Source organism: Pseudophryne corroboree, chromosome 1 (genome assembly GCF_028390025.1).
Source record: "Pseudophryne corroboree isolate aPseCor3 chromosome 1, aPseCor3.hap2, whole genome shotgun sequence".
Lineage (NCBI taxonomy): Eukaryota > Metazoa > Chordata > Amphibia > Anura > Myobatrachidae > Pseudophryne > Pseudophryne corroboree.
The window spans coordinates 276,944,313-276,971,888 of record NC_086444.1 but is presented as its reverse complement, the minus strand read 5'-3'; the positions used below and the strand labels follow the sequence as shown (position 1 = coordinate 276,971,888).

Sequence of the window (27,576 nt, the reverse complement as noted above, 5' to 3'; positions counted from 1 at the left end):
TGTGTAAAAAGGGGGGCGCTGTCTACTGTAATGTGTTAAAAAGGGGGACGCTGTCTGCCGTTATGTGTAAGAAGGGGACTCTACCTAGTGTAGTGGTGCTACTGTGCGGTGTAATTTGAATAATGGAGACTACTGTGCACCATTATATGAATTGGTATTATTTTGTGGTCACACCCCTTTCCTGTGAAGCCACGCCCCTATATTTTTTGCACGCGCCTACGGCGCGCAATGCCACCAGTTTACGTTAAGGGGGGCGCCGATGCCATTTCTTGCACACAGCGCTAAAATGTCTAGTTACAGCACTGGTGGCAACAATCAGCTTTGAAGTAACATTTATCAAGTGCATTCTATAAAATTATAGATAGCAGATTATTGGTTGCCATGGGCAACTTCTTCACTGGCTCCCTTCTGTACTCTTTTCACTGCTTCATACATCTCTCCCTGTATTTTATGTTCACAACTTTGATGGGAATATTTTAAATTTGGGGTTAAGAGGTCCTTTAAGGACTTCTAGTATGGACTTCTAGGACTTCTAGTATGCAGACAAGAGTACACTATACTGCCTGTTACTAACTGAAGCATAGTAATGCATATAACATTATAAATGCAGGTATTTATTTCACTTGTCTTTCCACTGTTCCAGGCAGTTAGCCAAACCACGCACATTGTGTAACAGCCCTTTGCCATCTGATGCAATCAGCCAAGATAAACATTTGCATGAGCAGTTAGAGTACGATAAAACGGAACCATTTTCCCCAACTGTAACTGCTGTCTGTTGGCCAGAGCTCACTATAACTAAGCAGGCATTGAAAGCTTGAGAAAGATGGAAACTAGATTGCATTTAATTCAGATTGACGCAATAAATCATTAGCACACTTAGTGGCAACAGTGTTTAAAGGGTTACACTGAAAAGAAATATAATGCAGAGGAATGCAATGGCTATAATACAGCATCCAGTAAGGTTATATACTGTAAAATACTGATGATGCCTCAGTGGAGTCCCCCGGACTTCATCCATGTCGAGCTGTCCAAGAAAAAAAATCATGTATAAATGTAAACACAAGCAGTGGGCGTAAAAACATGTATATCAAGTAAAAATAAAACAGGTATATACTGTAACAATCCTCTCAAGAGTGAACTTTGTTCTATTCACCTTTAGTCTCACTCTGGCCAGTTGTAGTCCTGCAGCACTGTTTCTGGAATCACTTATGGACCTCATAGCTTTATTCGTCATATGTCATTTGCCATGTGTAACGCGTTTCATCAATCCGTTTGATTTAATCAGGGGGTGTGTTACAAATTGCCTCCCGGGTTTCCTTTTATACCACTTCATATACATAACTAATCAACATCACTTTCAGAACATCTATCAAGCAACCTGGGGTGCTTATAACATTTACAGTGTCTTAATTACAATACATAACATATTTTATTGATTCCAAAACAGTCATGAACACGTGACCAGCGCCATTTTTGGTGACAAAAAAAATCACAGTGGTAGCCATCTTTTTAGTTATACTGCCATAATTTCACATGCACAATCATGTGACCGTCATCATCTTTAAGATTATCTATTTGCCACACAGAAAACCACATTATGAATGTGGACCTGGTTACTGCTGACTGGATGCCCCTGGTGATACTTTCCAGCAATCCAGAATCCAGGACAGGGGGACGAGTTAGTTACACATGTGGGGAGGTGACTGCCAAACTGCCTAATATTGCACAATTCTTTCCTGCTTCCATTAAAGGAGACATATTACCTAAGCCTGTTTGATTTAGCACTGGAACTATAAGCACACGTAGCTATAACTTCTTCTTATATTTCATTTATAGTTGTTTTCTTTTATTTATTTTTTCCCTGATACGAATGACATTACAAAGACATTTTTTCTTTATGTGTTTTTGTGTTGTTGTTGGCTTTGTTATTATCAGTGTTCTCTCCTTTACCTCAAGCAGGATAAATGAAGGGAAATGGGAATTTTCTGTTTAGCACATAGTGATGTCACCTCCTCAGACTAGTTATGTTTATCCCCTGATAAGCCTGATGAAGGTTGAGAGGAGAAATAACGATAATGTTACAGTAGTTAAAATGGGATTAAGTGATCTGTGTTCCAAATCATTATGAGATGTGGAATCAATAGATTATGTATAAATAAATGAATAGAATTTATACACCATAGAAGATGACCTAACGCCCATCATTCATATGAGGACTGATTCAGGGCTGGACCATGTGAGTTTTATGTTAGGATCTTGTCCATTACTGATACCCCTTTCAGACTGACAGAGCTGGGTCACACCCGGGAATGTGTTCCTGGACGCATCCTGGGACACAAATCGGGAAGGACCCCTTTCACACTGCACTTAGACCTGGGATTGACCCGGGACAGCCCCGTTTACACTGATCCCTGGAAATCCCTGCAAATATGTATGTATATCATTAGAAATTTACATTTTTCTGGCTCACATAGATGAGGTCACAATAGGCAAGCAAAGGGAGAACTGCTTTTTCAGAGTCTTCATTTTATTAACAACTTGCTGTTGTGTACGGATAATTCCTCTGGCTTCAAGCAGCTTTGCAATGTTCTTATAAACAATAGCATCCTTCACTGTGCCTGTGATCTGTCTCTTTATTTCCTCCTCCCCCCTTATGCTGAACAGCTCTCTGATCTCTTGATCTGTCCAAGTCGCCATACTGCCTGTCTCCTCCGCTTCCAGGGCTTCTCCTCCGCTTTTCCGGGCTCTGGATGATGACATCATCTTTTCTGAGCCCAAGAAAGCTCCAATGAGAGGCCTTTTAACAGTTCCATGTACTGAATACCGGGTAGGTCCCATTCACACTGCACCGCATCACGGGTCGATTCCGGATTCAACCCAGGTCGAGACCTGGGATGAAATGCCGGGATGCTCGACCCAGGATATTCTTTCAGGACCCTTTCACACTGAGCAAATTCCCGGGTTGATGCGCGTTCATGTGCAATAACCCGGGAAATATATGTCAGTCTGAAAGGGGTATAAGTGTATTCAACTATGGTACTCTCATATGTTTGCAGCGAGGGGCATACGTGGGTGGTAATGGAGCATCTGCACATAAACTAAACTTAGTGAGTGTGTGTCAGATGAATTGCGTGCCATGCAAAGTAGAGATGTGCGGTTCAGTTCACCAGAAATCCGAATCCACATGAATTTTGTGGATCCAAACCGAACCAAAACCTGGTCCAGAACTCCCGAGGAGATCCGATCCGGTTGGTGTCCCGGTTCCGAATTTCATGTTTTGGTTATCGATTTTTATCAATAATTATTGATTTTTTTAAATCACTTTTTAAACCGAATCCGAAACCAAAACACTTGAGGGTGGTTTTGCCAAAACCAAAACGCGATAATGAATTAGAACCAAAATCAAAACATGAGGGTCCGCACACAACGCTAATACTGTAAGTTGTGCATATGTGTAAATCTGCCTGCTCTCAGACATGAAATACAAAAGGGATTTATTTATTGCTCTCAGACATGCCTATTGCAACATGGATAGGGCAGGTGAAAATGTGCATTAATAATGATAATGGTTATTAAACCAAGTCTATGGATGATGTAAGTCATGCATACAATTTTGCTTACGGGCGAATATCGGCATTTCTGTGCAGGCAACGCGATGCAGTTACAGCCAGCTTGCGTTCAGTTCTGCACCACTTTGCATGGCTCATTTGCATTGCACTAGCATTATCTCAGCAAACCTGCATTTGTGGTTACTCTAACGCACATGCCCTGGGAGAGGCTAAGCTATATGACTGATGGGTAGGTGTTACAGAGGATACCCTAACACCACACACCTGTGCCAATACATTAACACCAATAGGTCTGTATGGGTGTGGTATAAAATGTTGACTTTTAGGATTTCAGCATTCAGAATGTCAACACCAGAACATTCATATGTCCTGAATTCTACATGGATGGGATGTCGATATGCCAAATGTTGACATTTTCATAATGTAGCCACTGCCAGAATGTCAATATTATGAAAATAGGTGGCATGTTGACCATGCGGATTTGGTGCTGAGTTGAGTATGCCTAACTTTAGCCCTAAATCTAACCATAACCAAAGCTTAGCACTAACCCTAATAGCAGCTTAAATCTAAGACTAGACCTAATCACAACCTAACCTTAATCCTAACCCAATCCCTACAATCGTTAAAAAACACAACTCATTGTCAACATTATCATTTTGATATTCTGTTATTGTCGACAATGTGAATGAAGAAATTCCTTAATGTTGACATTATGAACATATACTCAAGGCTGTCTTAACAACAGTGTAGGCCCCTTGGTAAAGCAATGCACTGGGGCCCCTACTCATCCTCCAGAGGTAGAGGTGGGGGGTGCTATCAGTGGCAGCTTTGATTTCCCGGTAGGGGGTGTTCTATCTTCCGCTCAGCATGTAGGATCTGGAGCAGTAGTTTCTGATAATTACTCCTTTACTGCATAGATGGTGAGAGATTGGACGGGAGGGAAAACACTAAACTGAAGAAGGGGCATTGGGCTGAATGAGGGGGCCCCAGTACGTGACTTCCAGGGTGGTAGGGGGTGTTTAATACGCTGGGGAGGGGTGGATAGTGGAGTGGGCTTATTATTCATAATTTTCCGATGGGAGGGCAGCTTGCTTGACTGCAGATATCTCCAGTTCCTGGAAATAGATTTCTTAGCTTTCAATGGAATAAAAGACTAGAGAGTTCCACCTTTCAGTAGGTACTGGGGACTTGGGTACTGGAAGGCTGATATCTCTGGGTCTGGACATAGCAGAGACAAGAAGCCAGTGTCCACCAAAAGGGGAAAGTCCCAGCTTTTGGAGTCAAAATTTCTGGCTGAGAAGAGCAATTAACAGGCTCTGATAGAGACCACTGCTTTGAAGTCGGATATCTCCAGTTCCCCAGGGCTGATTTTAAAATATCTGGTACCCCTGGAAAAAGAGGGTCCTCCGCTATCAGCCTAGGGCCCTTATACTCTTGGGTCCCTTGGGCAACTGCCCATTGAGCCCATACGAAAAGTCAGCCTTGCATCATATACTATCCGTACTATCATCCATACACTGTGATATTCCATATTTACTGGGCTTATATTGATTAGGTATATATAATTATCATTTTGATTGTATTTCAAATGATGAATTTGCAATTTTATTTATACCCTTTCTAACTACATATCCTGTGCTGTAAATTGCCATACAATATGTGTCGTTTTTTTACCTATAAGCTGTGATTGTCTTTCTGTGAACTGATGTACAGTATTCTAAATAATGAATTCAGTAAAACATTAATTTTTTTTTTTTCATTTTGACCAAACTCTTCTACAAAAATAATGTACTGTATAAGGCTCAGAGAATAAATGATGAGAATTGCTTTGTACAGTACTGTACTGTCCAGTTTGTCAGTAGTGAGAAATGAGGGCATTTTAGGGACAAAAATTCATAGGAACAAACCTGCAAAACCTGGAAATGTTGAGAACACAGTGACATGTCTACTGAGGCACCAATTTCCCACTGGCCAGGATGTGACCAGTGAGAACCGTAGCTAGATCTCTTTTTGTGAATGAGCATCACGGCAATGTGTACCCACACCAAGGGCTTGTCATTTATACATTGTGTTTGATAGGAAGGTAACTGGAGACATCTGAGAAACAGGATACTGTGTGAAATCACAATCAGCCTGGTTCTGTGGATTTACTGGAAATGTAAACCATATCTATGACGTCTAGGATCTTTTGCAATTATCACTTTTAGTGCACAAAGCAAACTATATACACACCCCACCTATTATTAAAACAAACCATGCAAATAATAGCCTTGCCAGTGAGTGTGTATATGAATTCCCCATTGTGCCATAATGTAACACAGTCACTTTATGTACAAGTAATCTGACCCATATAAACCTTTCTAAGGAAATACTTTGCAGATTTTGAAAGTAGTAACTGATTTACATGAAGCATAGACAGGCACTACATAGGCACCAAGCGGGTGATGTAGAGTTCAGTGTTTGCCTATTCGCAGATTATAACTCGCATAGTTACATTGTGCATGCTGAAAATGGTGCGCAAACAGAGCTGGCTGATGAAGCAAGGCTGAGCTGTGATGGGGAGTTCTTATGTGGGCAATGACCAGTCAGAGATTGTTCTTGGAAATGTGTCGCATGGACACCTGGATGTAAGTGAAAGTACACCTATTAGGGGGTATGTACTTTGCGCCTAGTATACTACTGGGCAGGTGCAACTGCATGTTGATGATCATGATGAAGACTATTAGCAAACCAAGTGCACATTTGTAGTGGATTCCATTACTGCCTTGCAGCACTGAGTTCTTTGGTTTAATTCTCACGAAGGTTCTGTGTAAAGCAGTTGGGAGGAGAGGTGGCATTCATTGGTGGAGCAAGGTGGGAGGGTGAGAGTGTGAGGAAGATATGGACAGAGATGTAAAGTGGAGAACATTGGGTTCTGAAGGGATAGGGGAGCCAGTGTACGGCTTGTAGGAGAGGGGAGGCAGATATAGTAGTACATTTGGATAGGAAGATGAGTTGGGCAGCAGGATGGAGAACAGTTTGGAATGGTAGGTGGCAGGGAGGCCAGATAAGAGGAGGTTACAGTAGTCTATTATGTAAATGGCCAGTGAGTGGATGAGGGTCTTAGTTGCCACAAGGGTGAGAAAGGGTCTGATCCTGGGGATATTTTTTAGGTGGAAACAGAAAGACTGCAAGAGGTACTGCCATTTCCATAAATGACCTGCAACACCTCAGCCAATTTATTGTAATTGACACTGTATATTGCACTGTGTATGGCTTGAAGACTACCACAACACCAGTAATGATCCAATCAAAATGACAAGATGTTTGCTGATGGGATGAGAATGTGTCGGCCACACTAGCAGGCCCCCAGTGGTGAAATACTAAACTGCACTCACAGTCAGTGTAAACCCTGGCGTTCTTTACACTGACTATGAGTTCCACTTTAAATTAGAGATGAGCGGGTTCGGTTTCTTTGAATCCGAACCCGCACGAACTTCACTTTTTTTTTCACGGGTCCGAGCGACTCGGATCTTCCCGCCTTGCTCGGTTAACCCGAGCGCGCCCGAACGTCATCATGACGCTGTCGGATTCTCGCGAGACTCGGATTCTATATAAGGAGCCGCGCGTCGCCGCCATTTTCACACGTGCATTGAGATTGATAGGGAGAGGACGTGGCTGGCGTCCTCTCCATTTAGATTAGATTTAGAAGAGAGAGAGAGAGAGAGATTGCTGTGATACTGTAGATTAGAAGAGAGTGCAGAGTGCAGACAGAGTTTAGTGACTGACGACCACAGTGACCAGTGACCACCAGAGACAGTGCAGTTGTTTGTTTTATTTAATATATCCGTTCTCTGCCTGAAAAAAACGATACACAGTCACACAGTGACTCAGTCTGTGTGCACTGCTCAGCCCAGTGTGCTGCACATCAATGTATTGTATATAAAGCTTATAATTGTGGGGGAGACTGGGGAGCACTGCAGGTTGTTATAGCAGGAGCCAGGAGTACATGATAAATAATATTATATTAAAATTAAACAGTGCACACTTTTGCTGCAGGAGTGCCACTGCCAGTGTGACTAGTGGTGACCAGTGCCTGACCACCAGTATATTAGTAGTATTGTATACTATCTCTTTATCAACCAGTCTATATTAGCAGCAGACACAGTACAGTGCGGTAGTTCACGGCTGTGGCTACCTCTGTGTCGGCACTCGGCAGGCAGTCCGTCCATCCATAATTGTATTATATACCACCTAACCGTGGTTTTTTTTTTCTTTCTTTATACCGTCGTCATAGTCATACTAGTTGTTACGAGTATACTACTATCTCTTTATCAACCAGTGTACAGTGCGGTAGTTCACGGCTGTGGCTACCTCTGTGTCGGAACTCGGCAGGCAGTCCGTCCATCCATAATTGTATTATAATATATACCACCTAACCGTGGTTTTTTTTTCGTTCTTTATACCGTCGTCATACTAGTTGTTACGAGTATACTACTATCTCTTTATCAACCAGTGTACAGTGCGGTAGTTCACGGCTGTGGCTACCTCTGTGTCGGAACTCGGCAGGCAGTCCGTCCATCCATAATTGTATTATAATATATACCACCTAACCGTGGTTTTTTTTTCGTTCTTTATACCGTCGTCATACTAGTTGTTACGAGTATACTACTATCTCTTTATCAACCAGTGTACAGTGCGGTAGTTCACGGCTGTGGCTACCTCTGTGTCGGCACTCGGCAGGCAGTCCGTCCAACCATAATTGTATTATATACCACCTAACCGTGGTTTTTTTTTCATTCTTTATACCGTCGTCATACTAGTTGTTACGAGTATACTACTATCTCTTTATCAACCAGTGTACAGTGCGGTAGTTCACGGCTGTGGCTACCTCTGTGTCGGCACTCGGCAGGCAGTCCGTCCAACCATAATTGTATTATATACCACCTAACCGTGGTTTTTTTTTCATTCTTTATACCGTCGTCATACTAGTTGTTACGAGTATACTACTATCTCTTTATCAACCAGTGTACAGTGCGGTAGTTCACGGCTGTGGCTACCTCTGTGTCGGCACTCGGCAGCCCGTCCATAATTGTATATACCAGTGACCTAACCGTGGTTTTTTTTTCTTTCTTTATACATACATACTAGTTACGAGTATACTATCTCTTTATCAACCAGTCTATATATTAGCAGCAGACACAGTACAGTGCGGTAGTTCACGGCTGTGGCTACCTCTGTGTCGGCACTCGGCAGCCCGTCCATAATTGTATATACCACCTAACCGTGGTTTTTTTTTCTTTCTTTATACATACATACTAGTTACGAGTATACTATCTCTTTATCAACCAGTCTATATATTAGCAGCAGACACAGTACAGTGCGGTAGTTCACGGCTGTGGCTACCTCTGTGTCGGCACTCCGCAGCCCGTCCATAATTGTATATACCAGTGACCTAACCGTGGTTTTTTTTTCTTTCTTTATACATACATACTAGTTACGAGTATACTATCTCTTTATCAACCAGTCTATATATTAGCAGCAGACACAGTACAGTGCGGTAGTTCACGGCTGTGGCTACCTCTGTGTCGGCACTCGGCAGCCCGTCCATAATTGTATATACCAGTGACCTAACCGTGATTTTTTTTTCTTTCTTTATACATACATACTAGTTACGAGTATACTATCTCTTTATCAACCAGTCTATATATTAGCAGCAGACACAGTACAGTGCGGTAGTTCACGGCTGTGGCTACCTCTGTGTCGGCACTCGGCAGCCCGTCCATAATTGTATATACCAGTGACCTAACCGTGGTTTTTTTTTCTTTCTTTATACATACATACTAGTTACGAGTATACTATCTCTTTATCAACCAGTCTATATATTAGCAGCAGACACAGTACAGTGCGGTAGTTCACGGCTGTGGCTACCTCTGTGTCGGCACTCGGCAGCCCGTCCATAATTGTATACTAGTATCCAATCCATCCATCTGCATTGTTTACCTGAGGTGCCTTTTAGTTGTGCCTATTAAAATATGGAGAACAAAAATGTTGAGGTTCCAAAATTAGGGAAAGATCAAGATCCACTTCCACCTCGTGCTGAAGCTGCTGCCACTAGTCATGGCCGAGACGATGAAATGCCAGCAACGTCGTCTGCCAAGGCCGATGCCCAATGGCATAGTACAGAGCATGTCAAAACCAAAACACCAAATATCAGTAAAAAAAGGACTCCAAAACCTAAAATAAAATTGTCGGAGGAGAAGCGTAAACTTGCCAATATGCCATTTACCACACGGAGTGGCAAGGAACGGCTGAGGCCCTGGCCTATGTTCATGGCTAGTGGTTCAGCTTCACATGAGGATGGAAGCACTCAGCCTCTCGCTAGAAAACTGAAAAGACTCAAGCTGGCAAAAGCACCGCAAAGAACTGTGCGTTCTTTGAAATCCCAAATCCACAAGGAGAGTCCAATTGTGTCGGTTGCGATGCCTGACCTTCCCAACACTGGACGTGAAGAGCATGCGCCTTCCACCATTTGCACGCCCCCTGCAAGTGCTGGAAGGAGCACCCGCAGTCCAGTTCCTGATAGTCAGATTGAAGATGTCAGTGTTGAAGTACACCAGGATGAGGAGGATATGGGTGTTGCTGGCGCTGGGGAGGAAATTGACCAGGAGGATTCTGATGGTGAGGTGGTTTGTTTAAGTCAGGCACCCGGGGAGACACCTGTTGTCCGTGGGAGGAATATGGCCGTTGACATGCCAGGTGAAAATACCAAAAAAATCAGCTCTTCGGTGTGGAGGTATTTCACCAGAAATGCGGACAACAGGTGTCAAGCCGTGTGTTCCCTTTGTCAAGCTGTAATAAGTAGGGGTAAGGACGTTAACCACCTCGGAACATCCTCCCTTATACGTCACCTGCAGCGCATTCATAATAAGTCAGTGACAAGTTCAAAAACTTTGGGTGACAGCGGAAGCAGTCCACTGACCAGTAAATCCCTTCCTCTTGTAACCAAGCTCACGCAAACCACCCCACCAACTCCCTCAGTGTCAATTTCCTCCTTCCCCAGGAATGCCAATAGTCCTGCAGGCCATGTCACTGGCAAGTCTGACGAGTCCTCTCCTGCCTGGGATTCCTCCGATGCATCCTTGCGTGTAACGCCTACTGCTGCTGGCGCTGCTGTTGTTGCCGCTGGGAGTCGATGGTCATCCCAGAGGGGAAGTCGTAAGCCCACTTGTACTACTTCCAGTAAGCAATTGACTGTTCAACAGTCCTTTGCGAGGAAGATGAAATATCACAGCAGTCATCCTACTGCAAAGCGGATAACTGAGTCCTTGACAACTATGTTGGTGTTAGACGTGCGTCCGGTATCCGCCGTTAGTTCACAGGGAACTAGACAATTTATTGAGGCAGTGTGCCCCCGTTACCAAATACCATCTAGGTTCCACTTCTCTAGGCAGGCGATACCGAGAATGTACACGGACGTCAGAAAAAGACTCACCAGTGTCCTAAAAAATGCAGTTGTACCCAATGTCCACTTAACCACGGACATGTGGACAAGTGGAGCAGGGCAGGGTCAGGACTATATGACTGTGACAGCCCACTGGGTAGATGTATGGACTCCCGCCGCAAGAACAGCAGCGGCGGCACCAGTAGCAGCATCTCGCAAACGCCAACTCTTTCCTAGGCAGGCTACGCTTTGTATCACCGCTTTCCAGAATACGCACACAGCTGAAAACCTCTTACGGCAACTGAGGAAGATCATCGCGGAATGGCTTACCCCAATTGGACTCTCCTGTGGATTTGTGGCATCGGACAACGCCAGCAATATTGTGTGTGCATTAAATATGGGCAAATTCCAGCACGTCCCATGTTTTGCACATACCTTGAATTTGGTGGTGCAGAATTTTTTTAAAAACGACAGGGGCGTGCAAGAGATGCTGTCGGTGGCCAGAAAAATTGCGGGACACTTTCGGCGTACAGGCACCACGTACAGAAGACTGGAGCAACACCAAAAACTACTGAACCTGCCCTGCCATCATCTGAAGCAAGAAGTGGTAACGAGGTGGAATTCAACCCTCTATATGCTTCAGAGGTTGGAGGAGCAGCAAAAGGCCATTCAAGCCTATACAATTGAGCACGATATAGGAGATGGAATGCACCTGTCTCAAGTGCAGTGGAGAATGATTTCAACGTTGTGCAAGGTTCTGATGCCCTTTGAACTTGCCACACGTGAAGTCAGTTCAGACACTGCCAGCCTGAGTCAGGTCATTCCCCTCATCAGGCTTTTGCAGAAGAAGCTGGAGGCATTGAAGAAGGAGCTAAAAGGGAGCGATTCCGCTAGGCATGTGGGACTTGTGGATGCAGCCCTTAATTCGCTTAACAAGGATTCACGGGTGGTCAATCTGTTGAAATCAGAGCACTACATTTTGGCCACCGTGCTCGATCCTAGATTTAAAGCCTACCTTGGATCTCTCTTTCCGGCAGACACAGGTCTGCTGGGGTTGAAAGACCTGCTGGTGACAAAATTGTCAAGTCAAGCGGAACGCGACCTGTCAACATCTCCTCCTTCACATTCTCCCGCAACTGGGGGTGCGAGGAAAAGGCTCAGAATTCCGAGCCCACCCGCTGGCGGTGATGCAGGGCAGTCTGGAGCGACTGCTGATGCCGACATCTGGTCCGGACTGAAGGACCTGACAACGATTACGGACATGTCGTCTACTGTCACTGCATATGATTCTCTCAACATTGATAGAATGGTGGAGGATTATATGAGTGACCGCATCCAAGTAGGCACGTCACACAGTCCGTACTTATACTGGCAGGAAAAAGAGGCAATTTGGAGGCCCTTGCACAAACTGGCTTTATTCTACCTAAGTTGCCCTCCCACAAGTGTGTACTCCGAAAGAGTGTTTAGTGCCGCCGCTCACCTTGTCAGCAATCGGCGTACGAGGTTACATCCAGAAAATGTGGAGAAGATGATGTTCATTAAAATGAATTATAATCAATTCCTCCGCGGAGACATTGACCAGCAGCAATTGCCTCCACAAAGTACACAGGGAGCTGAGATGGTGGATTCCAGTGGGGACGAATTGATAATCTGTGAGGAGGGGGATGTACACGGTGATATATCGGAGGGTGAAGATGAGGTGGACATCTTGCCTCTGTAGAGCCAGTTTGTGCAAGGAGAGATTAATTGCTTCTTTTTTGGGGGGGGTCCAAACCAACCCGTCATATCAGTCACAGTCGTGTGGCAGACCCTGTCACTGAAATGATGGGTTGGTTAAAGTGTGCATGTCCTGTTTTGTTTATACAACATAAGGGTGGGTGGGAGGGCCCAAGGATAATTCCATCTTGCACCTCTTTTTTCTTTTCTTTTTCTTTGCATCATGTGCTGATTGGGGAGGGTTTTTTGGAAGGGACATCCTGCGTGACACTGCAGTGCCACTCCTAAATGGGCCCGGTGTTTGTGTCGGCCACTAGGGTCGCTAATCTTACTCACACAGTCAGCTACCTCATTGCGCCTCTTTTTTTCTTTGCGTCATGTGCTGTTTGGGGAGGGTTTTTTGGAAGGGACATCCTGCGTGACACTGCAGTGCCACTCCTAGATGGGCCCGGTGTTTGTGTCGGCCACTAGGGTCGCTAATCTTACTCACACAGCTACCTCATTGCGCCTCTTTTTTTCTTTGCGTCATGTGCTGTTTGGGGAGGGTTTTTTGGAAGGGACATCCTGCGTGACACTGCAGTGCCACTCCTAGATGGGCCCGGTGTTTGTGTCGGCCACTAGGGTCGCTAATCTTACTCACACAGTCAGCTACCTCATTGCGCCTCTTTTTTTCTTTGCGTCATGTGCTGTTTGGGGAGGGTTTTTTGGAAGGGCCATCCTGCGTGACACTGCAGTGCCACTCCTAGATGGGCCCGGTGTTTGTGTCGGCCACTAGGGTCGCTAATCTTACTCACACAGTCAGCTACCTCATTGCGCCTCTTTTTTTCTTTGCGTCATGTGCTGTTTGGGGAGGGTTTTTTGGAAGGGCCATCCTGCGTGACACTGCAGTGCCACTCCTAGATGGGCCCGGTGTTTGTGTCGGCCACTAGGGTCGCTAATCTTACTCACACAGCTACCTCATTGCGCCTCTTTTTTTCTTTGCGTCATGTGCTGTTTGGGGAGGGTTTTTTGGAAGGGACATCCTGCGTGACACTGCAGTGCCACTCCTAGATGGGCCCGGTGTTTGTGTCGGCCACTAGGGTCGCTTATCTTACTCACACAGCGACCTCGGTGCAAATTTTAGGACTAAAAATAATATTGTGAGGTGTGAGGTATTCAGAATAGACTGAAAATGAGTGTAAATTATGGTTTTTGAGGTTAATAATACTTTGGGATCAAAATGACCCCCAAATTCTATGATTTAAGCTGTTTTTTAGTGTTTTTGGAAAAAAACACCCGAATCCAAAACACACCCGAATCCGACAAAAATAATTCGGTGAGGTTTTGCCAAAACGCGTTCGAACCCAAAACACGGCCGCGGAACCGAACCCAAAACCAAAACACAAAACACGAAAAATTTCAGGCGCTCATCTCTACTTTAAATGTTCACTTGCCAGGAAGAGGTGGCTTACACAAGCCTGCACTTTGTGAATAAAGACCTTTTCTGTTAATTTTTTAATCAACAGTATATGCTCAACAAAATAATTCAGACTAAAACTGTTTAATAGTGTCAAGTTTTTATGCGCTTTCAATTAAAGCATCCCACAAATGGGACCCAGAAGGTGGAAAGTCATCATAAACTCCCTGACTCTCATTTTATTTAATTTGGTCCGACATTAAAGGGGAGGATAACCCTTAAGCCTGCTCTCAGCATACTTTAAAAAGTTCAACAATTTACCCTAAGATGACTACTTTCGCCACCTGATCTTGATGCACTCCAGAGTATTAGATCCCTAGCCATGGTACAATCATGACCATGAGTACTGATATCAGAGCCCTAGCCATGGTACGATCCTGTCCATGAGTACTGGTATCAAAGCCTAAGCCATGGTACTAACCTGTCCATGAGTACTGGTATCAAAGCCCAAGCCATGGTACTATCCTGTCCATGAGTACTGGTATCAAAGCCCTAGCCATGGTACTATCCTGACCATGAGTACTGGTATCACAGCCATAGCATGGTACTATCCTGAACATGAGTACCATGAGTACTGGTATCACAGCCTTTGCTATTAGGGCCGGAGGCTGGCCATTTGCCCTCTCTTTCAATAGTCTTCTTAGAACATCTACAGGAAGTGACATGGATCGGATGTTACAGCCTACAGGAATGATCCATTGTGCCGGGCGGTGCACGCTTTAACCCCTATCTGTAGTGTCAGGGACAGCTGGGTCACAGTGCAAACATTATCACTGCATCCACCTCTGAATCAGGCCCTCTATGTGAGGAATGAGGCCCCCTAACAGTTTATAGAGGTGTGAACTTGCGGTAAGGAGCATGGCCTCAAGGCCTGACCCCGTTTCATCACTCCAAGTGGCGTGCCCGATATTCCCAGAGATGCTGGGTTTCCCCCGAAGGTTCGTCTGACTCGTCTGCTCTGTGACAGGAGCCGAGTGCTGCACGTAATGTCACAGTGGTATGCGATCAATTTGCCGACTGCCGGGATCCTGGCAGTCAAGATACTGATGCCGGAATCCCGACACCCGGTGAAATGCCGGTGGTTGAAATCATGACCGCCGCCCGGAATCCCCACTTGGGTGGTGGTCCACGCCACCACCCGAGGGGGAATACATTAGTGTGGTGACCAAAGGTCACCACCAGGCCCGATGCGTGGTGAGCGCAGCGAGACCACGAGAGGACACGCTGTGCTCGCTGCCGGTATTCTAGCTGCCGGAATTCTGGCATCGGTCTGCCGACCGCCAGGATCCCGACAGCTGGGATATCATACTGATCCCTTCACAGTGCAGCACCCAGCTCACTTTCACTGTGAAGGCTTTTTTGTTTTACACCTCGGACAGTGACACCTTGGTGCAGTTCGCACACCCGCACCCCATGCGGGGGGTGTGGGGTGTGCGAACCGCACCCAGGTGTCACAGTGACACCTCTGATCTGTGCTATATATTTTTTTAATGAAATCAATTGTATAATTGAACAATAGAAATTGTGTATGGTCATGTTCTTTCGTACATTAATGACTGACATATACTGGATAGTATCCAGGCAGTGAGGTTTCCAGATATTTATATGTGTGGGCTATTTCATACCAGGAAAATGTTGTAAGGTCACGCTATTGTCATCTAGAATTACAAACAAATACATATTTATTGTAGATTAGTGTATTAATGATACAAAATGTGTGTGCTATATTTCTCACAATCATCTTGTACAAAAATTGAGCCATTTTATCTTCTGCACATGTAAAATTAGAATTGTACTAGCATAACTGGCACTTACACCATACAGTGGACCCCTTGAGAAAGAATTTGCTCAACAAAGAACAATTTGACACTGATGAGATCAATGGGCAATTCTTTGTCAAAACTAATTTTTAAAAATAGAACTAAATTGAGATACATTATGGAAATTATTATTAAATGACTGCACAGTGAGATATTGACCTCTAGAATCCTGTAAGCAATTAACTAAAATGTTATCTACTTTTATACAGTTTTGTTTTCTCTCAGGAGATGTAACAGGTGTTTAGGTTTTCATTGTTAGATAAGACTAGCCTTGGGATTATTAATGAGGTAATATGACTGCTGGGTAATGGTGTTATTCTTAAATTAGATTTCCACGAAAGGCTTCTTACATGGAAGCTTTTTCAGAATTGGAGCTAAATAACAAAAACATATTTTGTGGAATTTCAAAACCCTTTTTTTAACATTTCTTTATTTGAAGTACCAATTCTAGAGAAAATAGATTTGGGTGGGATACGCGTTCAAACTGAAATATAAATTTCAGTGTAAAATGAATTAGTATTTATTACCCGATACAGAATCAATATAACCCACCCAAATCTAAATCTCTCTGCACATGTTATATCTGCCCCACCTGCACTGCACATGGTTTTCCCCATTGATGTGCTTTTTTTTTATTTGCTAACAAACCTGAGTAAGGCCCTTTGTTAATATTTTGACAAACAGATTGAAGCAAAAGATACAGGGGGAGATGTATCACACCTTGGCGAGAGATAAAGTGGAGAGAGTACCAACTAAACAGCTTCTAACATCTCTCAAACATAAGGGCTCATTCCGACCCGTTTGCACGCAGCGGTTTATCGCTACGGTTCGAACGGGTGCGGAATGCGCATGCGCGGCGCCCGCAGTGCGCGTGCGCGATGTTGCCCGGCGACAGGGGTCGCCGGGTTACGTTGCGGCTTAAGAAGAAAGTGGTCGCAGGACGGACCGCAAAGAAGATTGACAGGAAGAGGGCGTTGCAGGGCGGATCCGGACCGTTTGGAGCCGTTTTCGGGGAGTGGTGAGTAAAACGCCGGCATTCCCAGGAGAACGGAGGGTGGAGGAGTGACGTCAAAGCCAGGCCCATCATTGCTGGATCCATCGCACTGGGTATGTCCAGGCCTAGTCTTGTTTTGTGTGAAATATTTTTAGCTTAGCAGGGCTGCACAAGCGATCGCAGCCCTGCTAAGCTAAAATACACTCCCCCATAGGCGTGGGCTAGTTGATCGCAGCAGCAGCAAAAAGTTGCTGGCTGCGATCAACTCGGAATGACCACTATAACCTGTAGCAAGAGAGTTAGGAGCTGATTTGGTTGGCACTTTGTACAGCCTGCGATCAGGTCTAAACTGCTCATGTATATGCACCGTAAAGCGCAGGCGCGTCGAACTGGTACAAAGCGGATTGCCACTCAGCGATTGGTTTGTGCGAAGAATCCATTCGCACGGGCATTCACAAGGAAATTTACAGGAACAAGCCATTTGTGGGTGGTAACTGACCGTTTTCTGGGAGTGTTTTGTAAAAACGCAGGCGTGTCCAAGCGTTTGCAGGGAGGGTTCCTGATGTCAGTTCCGGTCCCGGCCAGGCTGAAGTGTTCACAGCGGCTGAGTAAGTCCTGGGCTGCGCAGAGACTGCACAAAATCTGTTTGTACAGCTCTGCTACACATGCGTTCGTACACTTGCAAAGCGAAAATACACTCCCCTATGGGCGGCGACTATGTGAACGCAGGACTGAAAAAAAACCCTAGCGTGCGAACAGGTCTGAATTAGCCCCTTTATCGCTCTCCAAGGTTTTATACATCTCCCTTATAATCACAAATATTAGAAACCAGCTAAACCTTAAAGTAACTATCATCAGGTCTCTTGGCATTTTTTTTTTTTTTTTGCGGTGTACTGGCCAGATTTTCGCCATCCAGTAGAGCTGTAGTGTACATAGGAAGCGGGGGCCTGAATTGAGCACTCTCAACCAGGGCCATAACTAGGTGTGTGCGGAGGGGGCACGGCACATAGTGCTACAGGGTAGGGGGCGCTGTTGGTGGCATTTGTCAATTATCTGTTTTAATTACTTTCACTTGCAGCTTCCCCCGTTTTTGAAGACCAGCATCTCCTGACCGCCCTTTTCTCCTACCCTGACCCCTTCTGTAACTAAATACCTATACAAAATTAATGAAGTCTCCTTGAGATTTCTTTGTTATTCAGTCACACTGTCCTTTATTACATTTGAAGATGGTGACATATCCGAGATTCAAACCCATTGCCTGTGGCATTGCAGTCAGACAGTCTATTCATCGAGCTATCTGCCCTTGCATAGAAAGGGTAAATAATTCTAAGCTATGTAAGTCTAACTATAGATCTGCTCAATGCTGATTATTTTTACAAAGTACAAGTAGCTTCATATGTAGTGTTCATAGTTTCTATGCAGGATCATATATCTCAATGAGTAGGGTGTTTGATTAGATCACAGGTTCTCAAACTAGGTCCGCAGGACCCCACACGGTGCATGTTTTGCAGGTCTCCTTAGAAAATCACAAGTGAAATAATTAGCTCCACCTGTGGACCTTTTAAAATATGTCAGATGTCAGTGAGTAATTAATACACCTGTGCACTTGCTGGGTTACCTGCAAAACATGCACTGTGTGGGGTCCTGAGGACCGAGTTTGAGAACCACTGGATTAGATGAAATGTGGGAAGAAGCATCATAGCATGGACTTTCTCTGGGATCAATCTTGTCATGACCATTCCCCGCGGTATGCGTCTTATATGCCTTTTGGGAAAATGGGGTAGGAGGGAGGCGCCAATTCTCTCTCTGGCACAGGGCACCAAAAATTCTAGTTACGGCTCTGCTCTCAACTGCTCTTCGGCTTCCAAATCAATCTGCCACATTTCACCTGCCTGGGCCAGGGATCCTCTGTTTTTCACAGCTCTACATAACAGATACAATTACCAGAGACACAGTGCTGTAACAGGGCAGTTTTTCCGCACTGTGCCAGCCCTGCCCTCCAAGCATGTGACGTTGTAATATCACGCCAAGGAGACGGGAAGAAGAAGACTGCCTGGAGCATCCTAAGGCAATGCTATAAGATGCAGAGAACAGGCAACTCTGCAATGCTATTTTCTCTTGTTCCCAATGCTTGGTATCAGGTAAGGATTCCTGAACATCACCAGGGCCCATCGTTCCATTGAACTAATTTTGTATTATATTTCTATATTTTACCTTGTAAAAAATGTAAAACATTTTAAAATCAATTTAAAAATGGTTCATGTTAATGATTAAGATATAGCTAATTTCTTCACAATAATAGGATTACAGAATGTTTAAATTAAAGGGAAAACATGCTCCTCATACAGTATATCATTGTCCTAGAAACCACAAACGGATACTGTATGCAATTTTTATGGTACTAAAGTGGCCGCTTAGGGCCCAGTGGATCCCACGAGGTCCGCTGACAGGGCTGAATTATGGTGGACCGTAATCTCATGTCCAAGCACTGGGCTGACTGAATACTCCAGGCAGGAGTATTTCACCCAGTGGTGAAATAAGTGATCTCACTAGATTTGGCATGCATGCATGCCAAATCTAGAGCCAACAACAGCGACACGTGGGGCCGCGCATCGCTGTCACCAGCACCCTACACACGGAGAGATCCGTGCTTAATTTCTAAGCAATCTAGTCAAATTTCTTAGAATTTAAGCACGGATCTATCCGTGTGACCCCCTCAAGCAGCTGACTGGGGATGTACCCAGTGAAGAGGGTGAAGAGATACGTGCTTGTCGCGCAAGCGGCTGTCTGCCCTGCATTCCGTCAAAGTTGGGGTTTTCTGAGTACACGGTAATACTATCTCATCTGCTAAAATGGAGGGGGTTGAGGTTGGGGGGGGGGGGGGCTGGACGGGATCATCCACTGACTGACTGGGGGAGGGATTTGGCATACCCTGACTGACTGGGGGGTTATGGATTGTTTGAGGAAGGGTACACAAAATCAGTCCATCAGTCTTGTTTAGGGCACCATGAAGTCTAAATCCTCCTCTGCCTGGAAGGAAATACTAATAAAGCTATGCATTATTTGAATTTGACAATTTATAATTAAACTATGTAAATTTTTGTGACCAGTTCCTGTTAGCGCACTATCCATGTACAGTGACTCACACAGGCCTGTCATCACATTTAAGTTTTTGGTTTAAAACAGCCAGGTGCTTATAAGCAGGTCAGTGGTGTTCGGCTTTTCTTTTAGTTGGGAGCCCTTGTGTCAGTAATCCAGTGTTCTGATACTCATGTCAGTGTTTAGGGTACCAAAAGAAATGTTCAGTATATCCATACTTGCCTACCTGACCCTCTCCATGAGGGAGAAAATGCTCTGTTCCTGGACTTTCCTGGTAATGTATGATTGCCATTACCTGTGGTGAAACACCTTTCTTATCAATTAACTAGCTCACCACAGGTGATGGCAATCATACATTACCAGGAAAGTCCGGGAACAGAGCATTTTCTCCTAGAGATGAGCGGGTTCGGTTCCTCGGAATCCGAACCCCCCCGAACTTCACGCTTTTTACACGGGTCCGAGGCAGACTCGGATCTTCCCGCCTTGCTCGGCTAACCCGAGCGCGCCCGAACGTCATCATCCCGCTGTCGGATTCTCGCGAGGCTCGTATTCTATCGCGAGACTCGGATTCTATATAAGGAGCCGCGCGTCGCCGCCATTTTCACACGTGCATTGAGATTGATAGGGAGAGGACGTGGCTGGCGTCCTCTCCGTTTAGATAGAGAGTGAGACACTTGATTTACTGGAGCATTAGGAATTTAGGAGTACTCAGAGAGTGCAGAGTTTTGCTGATAGTTATACTAGTGGTGAGCACCAGTTTTATTTATTATTTAATATAATCCGTTCTCTGCCTGAAAAAAAAACGATACACAGTCACATACCATATCTGTGCTCAGCCTCAGTGTGCTGCATGATAATATCATCTATGTATATCTGACTGTGCTGAGTAGTGCTCACTGCTCACACAGCTTAATTGTGGGGGAGACTGGGGAGCAGTTATAGCAGGAGTACATATTTAACAGTGCACACTTTTGCTGCCAGAGTGCCAGTGTGACTGACCAGCAGTGACCACCAGTATATTGTCTGCCTGAAAAAGTTAAACACTCGTGTGGTGTGTTTTTTTTTTATTCTATAAACGCATTCTGCTGACAGTGTCCAGCAGGTCCGTCATTCATTATATTTCTATCTTCTTCATACTAGTAGTTTAGGAGTCTGCAGTGCTGACAGTGTCCAGCAGGTCCGTCATTATACAATATATACCTGTCCTGCAGTAGTGATATATATATATTTTTTATATCATTATCATCCAGTCTATACTAGCAGACGCGCAGTACGGTAGTCCACGGCTGTAGCTACCTCTGTGTCGGCAGTCGCTCGTCCATAATTGTATACCTACCACTGGTGGTTTTTTTTTTTCTATCTTCTTCATACTAGTAGTTTAGGAGTCTGCAGTGCTGACAGTGTCCAGCAGGTCCGTCTATATACAATATATACCTGTCCTGCAGTAGTGATATATATATATTTTTTATATCATTATCATCCAGTCTATACTAGCAGACGCGCAGTACGGTAGTCCACGGCTGTAGCTACCTCTGTGTCGGCAGTCGCTCGTCCATAATTGTATACCTACCTGTGGTGGGTTTTTTTTTTTCTATCCTCTTCATACTAGTAGTTTAGGAGTCTGCAGTGCTGACAGTGTCCAGCAGGTCCGTCATTATACAATATATACCTGTCCTGCAGTAGTGATATATATATATTTTTTATATCATTATCATCCAGTCTATACTAGCAGACGCGCAGTACGGTAGTCCACGGCTGTAGCTACCTCTGTGTCGGCAGTCGCTCGTCCATAATTGTATACCTACCTGTGGTGGTTTTTTTTTTTTCTATCTTCTTCATACTAGTAGTTTAGGAGTCTGCAGTGCTGACAGTGTCCAGCAGGTCCGTCATTATACAATATATACCTGTCCTGCAGTAGTGATATATATATATTTTTTATATCATTATCATCCAGTCTATACTAGCAGACGCAGTACGGTAGTCCACGGCTGTAGCTACCTCTGTGTCGGCAGTCGCTCGTCATCCATAAGTATACTAGTATCCATCCATCTCCATTGTTTACCTGAGGTGCCTTTTAGTTGTGCCTATTAAAATATGGAGTACAAAAATGTTGAGGTTCCAAAAATAGGGAAAGATCAAGATCCACTTCCACCTCGTGCTGAAGCTGCTGCCACTAGTCATGGCCGAGACGATGAAATGCCATCAACGTCGTCTGCCAAGGCCGATGCCCAATGTCATAGTACAGAGCATGTAAAATCCAAAACACAAAATATCAGTAAAAAAAGGACTCAAAAATCTAAAATAAAATCGTCGGAGGAGAAGTGTAAACTTGCCAATATGCCATTTACCACACGGAGTGGCAAGGAACGGCTGAGGCCCTGGCCTATGTTCATGGCTAGTGGTTCAGCTTCACATGAGGATGGAAGCACTCAGCCTCTCGCTAGAAAAATGAAAAGACTTAAGCTGGCAAAAGCACAGCAAAGAACTGTGCGTTCTTCGAAATCACAAATCCACAAGGAGAGTCCAATTGTGTCGGTTGCGATGCCTGACCTTCCCAACACTGGACGTGAAGAGCATGCGCCTTCCACCATTTGCACGCCCCCTGCAAGTGCTGGAAGTAGCACCCGCAGTCCAGTTCCTGATAGTCAGATTGAAGATGTCAGTGTTGAAGTACACCAGGATGAGGAGGATATGGGTGTTGCTGGCGCTGGGGAGGAAATTGACCAGGAGGATTCTGATGGTGAGGTGGTTTGTTTAAGTCAGGCACCCGGGGAGACACCTGTTGTCCGTGGGAGGAATATGGCCATTGACATGCCTGGTGAAAATACCAAAAAAATCAGCTCTTCAGTGTGGAAGTATTTCAACAGAAATGCGGACAACATTTGTCAAGCCGTGTGTTGCCTTTGTCAAGCTGTAATAAGTAGGGGTAAGGACGTTAACCACCTCGGAACATCCTCCCTTATACGTCACCTGCAGCGCATTCATCATAAGTCAGTGACAAGTTCAAAAACTTTGGGCGACAGTGGAAGCAGTCCACTGACCAGTAAATCCCTTCCTCTTGTAACCAAGCTCACGCAAACCACCCCACCAACTCCCTCAGTGTCAATTTCCTCCTTCCCCAGGAATGCCAATAGTCCTGCAGGCCATGTCACTGGCAATTCTGACGAGTCCTCTCCTGCCTGGGATTCCTCCGATGCATCCTTGCGTGTAACGCCTACTGCTGCTGGCGCTGCTGTTGTTGCTGCTGGGAGTCAATGGTCATCCCAGAGGGGAAGTCGTAAGACCACTTTTACTACTTCCACCAAGCAATTGACTGTCCAACAGTCCTTTGCGAGGAAGATGAAATATCACAGCAGTCATCCTGCTGCAAAGCGGATAACTGAGGCCTTGGCATCCTGGGCGGTGAGAAACGTGGTTCCGGTATCCATCATTACTGCAGAGGCAACTAGAGACTTGTTGGAGGTACTGTGTCCCCGGTACCAAATACCATCTAGGTTCCATTTCTCTAGGCAGGCGATACCGAAAATGTACACAGACCTCAGAAAAAGACTCACCAGTGTCCTAAAAAATGCAGTTGTACCCAATGTCCACTTAACCACGGACATGTGGACAAGTGGAGCAGGGCAGACTCAGGACTATATGACTGTGACAGCCCACTGGGTAGATGTATGGACTCCCGCCGCAAGAACAGCAGCGGCGGCACCAGTAGCAGCATCTCGCAAACGCCAACTCTCTCCTAGGCAGGCTACGCTTTGTATCACCGCTTTCCAGAATACGCACACAGCTAAAAACCTCTTACGGCAACTGAGGAAGATCATCGCAGAATGGCTTACCCCAATTGGACTCTCCTGTGGATTTGTGGCATCGGACAACGCCAGCAATATTGTGTGTGCATTAAATATGGGCAAATTCCAGCACGTCCCATGTTTTGCACATACCTTGAATTTGGTGGTGCAGAATTATTTAAAAAACGAGAGGGGCGTGCAAGAGATGCTGTCGGTGGCCAGAAGAATTGCGGGACACTTTCGGCGTACAGGCACCACGTACAGAAGACTGGAGCAACACCAAAAACGCCTGAACCTGCCCTGCCATCATCTGAAGCAAGAAGTGGTAACGAGGTGGAATTCAACCCTCTATATGCTTCAGAGGTTGGAGGAGCAGCAAAAGGCCATTCAAGCCTATACAACTGAGCACGATATAGGAGGTGGAATGCACCTGTCTCAAGCGCAGTGGAAAATGATTTCAACGTTGTGCAAGGTTCTGCAACCTTTTGAACTTGCCACACGTGAAGTCAGTTCAGACACTGCCAGCCTGAGTCAGGTCATTCCCCTCATCAGGCTTTTGCAGAAGAAGCTGGAGACATTGAAGGAGGAGCTAACACAGAGCGATTCCGCTAGGCATGTGGGACTTGTGGATGGAGCCCTTAATTCGCTTAACAAGGATTCACGGGTGGTCAATCTGTTGAAATCAGAGCACTACATTTTGGCCACCGTGCTCGATCCTAGATTTAAAACCTACCTTGGATCTCTCTTTCCGGCAGACACAAGTCTGCAGGGGTTCAAAGAACTGCTGGTGAGAAAATTGTCAAGTCAAGCGGAACTCGACCTGTCAACATCTCCTCCTTCACATTCTCCCGCAACTGGGGGTGCGAGGAAAAGGCTCAGAATTCCGAGCCCACCCACTGGCGGTGATGCAGGGCAGTCTGGAGCGACTGCTGATGCTGACATCTGGTCCGGACTGAAGGACCTGCCAACGATTACGGACATGTCGTCTACTGTCACTGCATATGATTCTCTCACCATTGAAAGAATGGTGGAGGATTATATGAGTGACCGCATCCAAGTAGGCACGTCAGACAGTCCGTACGTATACTGGCAGGAAAAAGAGGCAATTTGGAGGCCCTTGCACAAACTGGCTTTATTCTACCTAAGTTGCCCTCCCACAAGTGTGTACTCCGAAAGAGTGTTTAGTGCCGCCGCTCACCTTGTCAGCAATCGGCGTACGAGGTTACTTCCAGAAAATGTGGAGAAGATGATGTTCATTAAAATGAATTATAATCAATTCCTCCATGGAGACATTCACCAGCAGCAATTGCCTCCACAAAGTACACAGGGAGCTGTGATGGTGGATTCCAGTGGGGACGAATTGATAATCTGTGAGGAGGGGGATGTACACGGTGATGAATCGGAGGATGATGATGAGGTGGACATCTTGCCTCTGTAGAGCCAGTTTGTGCAAGGAGAGATTAATTGCTTCTTTTTTGGTGGGGGTCCAAACCAACCGGTCATTTCAGTCACAGTCGTGTGGCAGACCCTGTCACTGAAATGATGGGTTGGTTAAAGTGTGCATGTCCTGTTTATACAACATACGGGTGGGTGGGAGGGCCCAAGGACAATTCCATCTTGCACCTCTTTTTTCTTTCATTTTTCTTTGCGTCATGTGCTGTTTGGGGAGTGTATTTTGGAAGGGCCATCCTGCCTGACACTGCAGTGCCACTCCTAGATGGGCCAGGTGTTTGTGTCGGCCACTTGGGTCGCTGAGCTTAGTCACACAGCTACCTCATTGCGCCTCTTTTTTTCTTTGCGTCATGTGCTGTTTGGGGAGTGTTTTTTTGAAGGGCCATCCTGCGTGACACTGCAGTGCCACTCCTAGATGGGCCAGGTGTTTGTGTCAGCCACTAGGGTCGCTTAGCTTACTCACACAGCTACCTCATTGCGCCTCTTTTTTTTCTTCTTTGCGTCATGTGCTGTTTGGGGAGTATTTTTTTGAAGGGCCATCCTGCCTGACACTGCAGTGCCACTCCTAGATGGGCCAGGTGTTTGTGTCGGCCACTTGGGTCGCTGAGCTTAGTCACACAGCTACCTCATTGCGCCTCTTTTTTTTCTTCTTTGCGTCATGTGCTGTTTGGGGAGTATTTTTTGGAAGGGCCATCCTGCCTGACACTGCAGTGCCACTCCTAGATGGGCCAGGTGTTTGTGTCAGCCACTAGGGTCGCTTAGCTTACTCACACAGCTACCTCATTGCGCCTCTTTTTTTTCTTCTTTGCGTCATGTGCTGTTTGGGGAGTATTTTTTTGAAGGGCCATCCTGCCTGACACTGCAGTGCCACTCCTAGATGGGCCAGGTGTTTGTGTCGGCCACTTGGGTCGCTGAGCTTAGTCACACAGCTACCTCATTGCGCCTCTTTTTTTTCTTCTTTGCGTCATGTGCTGTTTGGGGAGTATTTTTTGGAAGGGCCATCCTGCCTGACACTGCAGTGCCACTCCTAGATGGGCCAGGTGTTTGTGTCGACCACTAGGGTCGCTTAGCTTACTCACACAGCTACCTCATTGCGCCTCTTTTTTTTCTTCTTTGCGTCATGTGCTGTTTGGGGAGTATTTTTTTGAAGGGCCATCCTGCCTGACACTGCAGTGCCACTCCTAGATGGGCCAGGTGTTTGTGTCGGCCACTTGGGTCGCTGAGCTTAGTCACACAGCTACCTCATTGCGCCTCTTTTTTTTCTTCTTTGCGTCATGTGCTGTTTGGGGAGTGTTTTTTGGAAGGGCCATCCTGCGTGACACTGCAGTGCCACTCCTAGATGGGCCAGGTGTTTGTGTCGGCCACTAGGGTCACTTATCTTAGTCACACAGCTACCTCATTGCGCCTCTTTTTCTTCTTCTTTGCGTCATGTGCTGTTTGGGGAGTGTTTTTTGGAAGGGCCATCCTGCGTGACACTGCAGTGCCACTCCTAGATGGGCCAGGTGTTTGTGTCGGCCACTAGGGTCACTTATCTTAGTCACACAGCTACCTCATTGCGCCTCTTTTTTTTCTTCTTTGCGTCATGTGCTGTTTGGGGAGTATTTTTTGTAAGGGCCATCCGGCCTGACACTGCAGTGCCACTCCTAGATGGGCCAGGTGTTTGTGTCGGCCACTAGGGTCGCTTAGCTTACTCACACAGCTACCTCATTGCGCCTCTTTTTTTCTTTGCGTCATGTGCTGTTTGGGGAGTGTTTTTTGGAAGGGCCATCCTGCGTGACACTGCAGTGCCACTCCTAGATGGGCCAGGTGTTTGTGTCGGCCACTTGGGTCGCTGAGCTTAGTCACACAGCTACCTCATTGCGCCTCTTTTTTTCTTTGCGTCATGTGCTGTTTGGGGAGTGTTTTTTGGAAGGGCCATCCTGCGTGACACTGCAGTGCCACTCCTAGATGGGCCAGGTGTTTGTGTCGGCCACTTGGGTCGCTGAGCTTAGTCATCCAGCGACCTCGGTGCAAATTTTAGGACTAAAAATAATATTGTGAGGTGTGAGGTGTTCAGAATAGACTGAAAATGAGTGTAAATTATGGTTATTGAGGTTAATAATACTTTGGGATCAAAATGACCCCCAAATTCTATGATTTAAGCTGTTTTTTAGGGTTTTTTGAAAAAAACACCCGAATCCGACAAAAAAAATTCGGTGAGGTTTTGCCAAAACGCGTTCGTACCCAAAACACGGCCACGGAACCGAACCCAAAACCAAAACC

The 27,576-nt window shown here is 45.6% G+C and overlaps 1 long non-coding RNA gene across 1 annotated transcript in view; it reads right to left on the bottom strand.

Moving 5' to 3' along the window:
- Positions 1–819: 819 nt before the first annotated feature.
- The window catches only part of LOC135057318 (uncharacterized), a 97,231-nt gene continuing 70,474 nt past the window's right edge, over positions 820–27,576 (bottom strand). The window contains exon 2 of the long non-coding RNA XR_010244132.1: positions 820–1,024. This is a non-coding gene — a long non-coding RNA (uncharacterized LOC135057318). The remainder of the gene's footprint in view (positions 1,025–27,576) is intronic.